At 35.9% G+C, this 3179-nt stretch overlaps 1 long non-coding RNA gene across 1 annotated transcript in view; it reads left to right on the top strand.

The window, feature by feature from the left end:
- Positions 1 to 1172, top strand: part of LOC111861272 — a 6147-nt gene extending 4975 nt beyond the window's left edge. Inside the window, exon 3 of the long non-coding RNA XR_002842207.2 lies at positions 982 to 1172. This is a non-coding gene — a long non-coding RNA (uncharacterized LOC111861272). The remainder of the gene's footprint in view (positions 1 to 981) is intronic.
- The last annotated feature ends 2007 nt before the right edge of the window (positions 1173 to 3179 follow it).

Here is a 3179-nt window from a genome sequence, read left to right as displayed (position 1 = left end):
ATTATTATTATTATTATTATTATTATTATTATTATTATTATTATTATTATTATTATATATGTGTATGTGAATGAAAAAAATAGTTTTGTGGTGTTCAAGTCCTATTTTCACGCAGAATGCTGTACCCAGCACTTGTTACATTATCTTAATGTACTAAAAGAATGTGGCTCTTGTTTTATATAAGTATATACTTAGTCGTTGACTTATGACCGACTTCCATTCTGACTGACAGGTCGTAAGTCCATTTGGTTGTATGTTGACCATATATTTATTAACAGTATTTTTTAAACTTTCTAATCTTTTTATTATCTTTATAATTTATTTTTAAGAACTTTTACATTTTAATCGTCTTTTATTTTTCATTTTTTGTGGTTGTAAGTGTGGCCGGTCATAAGTTGACAGCCAAGTGTATTCAAATTTAGTGAATCATTGTCACCAGAACAAGAACTTTTGATATGTCATTAAGAGAAAATTGATTCTTCCTTTAAAGTCCAAAATTTTTTGTATATAAATCTGATTGTAAGATAGCCCACACTTAGTTTTTTATGGTTTCTGTATGAGAGCAGGGGAAAGTTTGAATGGGTAGTAGAAAGACCAGAGATCCACCAGAAATGGACTTGAATGACATCTTTCCCCCACCCCAAACTGATTTTGAAGTTATATCTTTTGGGATATGATGCTGTGTAGTCCATTGAAAGTCAGCCTTCAACTTTAAATATGCTGCATGGCTTTATATCCCAGAAGATACAACTCTTCATAGCTACTACTGTGAGACCCTCAGATTCTATGTTTTGATTTTCATTATGTCATTTGACAGCTATCTAAATAGGCATATTAATTTTAATGAATATTCACATTAACCAACCCACAGACCAATGCATGGTGAATATTATGCTTGCTGTGCCTATGTCCCTGATGAAAGAAGCACTAGTGTTTGTGAACAGAATAACTTTTGCCATCACAAATCTGTAATCCTTTCAGCTGCTGAGCAAGTTGTGAAAGGTGACTGTGTGTATGCAGTTGCTGTAGGATCTGACACATGCAGCAATGAAAGTAAGACTGTAATACAGACTCCTGTATCAGTCCATTGTTCTGAAGATGTACAGTAACCGTATGCAACAGTATCACAGTTGGTTGAGGAGCACTTAACTTTACCAGGACAGCATTACACTCAGGTGAGGGACATCTTATTTCATATGATCAGATTTGTAATATATATCAGGAGACTTTGGCAGATGTACAGAATATAGAGATTCTCATGCCATTCCATCATCGAGGTTGCACAGCATAAAATGATTATTTCAAAACCACTGTGTGAAACATTCTGATTTAAGGTACTATACTGGCCTGTGCCATGAAGGGACAGGGACAAAGGAATCTGATCCCTCTAATGATTTGGAGGAAGTATTTTACAGTTTTGAAGTCAGAAGTAGTACCATTACACATCCAAACCCCAAACACATAGTCAGATACAGAGTTTTTCATCGTCGTCATCGTCGTCACTGGTACAACAACCCTTTGTGAGCCCTGGCCTTCCTCAGGATTGCTCGCCATTCTTCTCTATTCGATGCTACATTCCTCCAGTTAGAGTTTTTCATCAGTGTAGATTTTTCAGAATTCTGCATCACCACTTGTGCCATAGACATAATGTTTCCTTCAGTTCTTGCACATATTGGTCTACTACTTCTTGGAATATGTGCATCTAAAACAGTGGCATGCTCTTCAAATTCGTCCTGCTGGTGATACTTGTGCTTACATGTAGGTAGGGCAGATTCAGAATTCTCATACCAGTTTCTCGAAACAATATTACACTTTCATTGTAGAAAGTTTGTAGCATGAAAATTTGCTCTTCTTTTGAAAGCATATTTGGTAGAAGGAAACTTACCACGAGTCATATAACCTCATGACACAATGAACATATTGATACTGAGGAATGATGATAGTGGTGGCAGTTCAAGCTTAAAATTTATAAACCATACCAGTTCGTGTCAATTCTCGTATTGTTATTCTTGGAGGTGGCTGATCCTGTGCCGCCTGTCGATCTTGTGAAAGGAGATTCTTAGTATTTCCATGTTTATTCGTCTCCTGCTGTGTTGTTTAGATTCCTAGAAAGTTTTTAAAAAAGTTTTAACACCAGGAAGGCTGCTGTGAATGTGAAAGGTTGAACACTGTGTACATTGTGCATTTCAGACATTATATGTGTATGTATGTAATTAACATCTATTCTAATAGTAGTTTCCGAAAAAGTATTGATGCCCTCTAAGGACGATCTGTAGGGATCGAAACATGTAAGGGTGATGAGTCTTCAAATGATAAAACTTAAATAGTCACATTAGATGGTGATATTTTTGTCTTTGTAGTTTGATTAAGATTTATTTCAAAATTTGAATTATTTATATCTGTAATTATTATACTCGTGTCATCCGCATACAAAACCATATACTGTATTTACGCATGTATAGGCCGCAACAAAATTTTCAGACAAATTATAGAAAAAATAATTTTCTTGGAATATTATTTCAGGAGTATAACACTCTGTATTACTAATTATGAATATATTTTTTTTAAATGAAGTGTGATTTCGAATATTTCGAATATAAGCCGCACCCCAGTTTTCCTCTTGAATTTTTGGCAAAAAATGTGCGGCCTATACATGTGTAAATACGGTATTTATCATCGTTTAGTATCTTTGGTAAATCATTTATATAAAGTAAAAAGAACAAGGGACCAAGAATAGAGCCTTGTGGGACTCCACATTCAGTTCTCCCCCTCTGTCAGTAGAGGTTAAGTTCTATTGAATAGCAATGTAAAGTAAGTAAAAAAAGTAAAGCTATCTCTGTAACAGGCCATGAAGGCCCATAGGGTTGTGAGACGTTGAGGGTCCCACATTATCTAGGCAGTCGGCTCAAAGAAGGCAGTAAGGTTGTCAGCCTTACCCACCAGCCGCGCTTTACTCCCCAAGAAAATTATTTATTTAATTCCTGGTACTCATTTCTGTTAGAGGCTGAGTGAACCCCAGGGCCATAGTGCAGCTGGAAGGATTAGTTCAATTGAAAAATATCCAATGACCTCATCGGGACTTGAACCCATGACCTTCCAGCTTGTAGCATAGTGCCTCAACCAACTACGCTACTGCATACCTCCCAATTAGACACATGTTAAAGTGAATTCATTAAAGC

This window comes from Cryptotermes secundus, unplaced genomic scaffold (genome assembly GCF_002891405.2).
Source record: "Cryptotermes secundus unplaced genomic scaffold, Csec_1.0 scaffold68, whole genome shotgun sequence".
Taxonomy (NCBI): domain Eukaryota; kingdom Metazoa; phylum Arthropoda; class Insecta; order Blattodea; family Kalotermitidae; genus Cryptotermes; species Cryptotermes secundus.
Note: the sequence above shows the minus strand (reverse complement) of the source record. Positions and strands in the feature narration are given on the sequence as shown.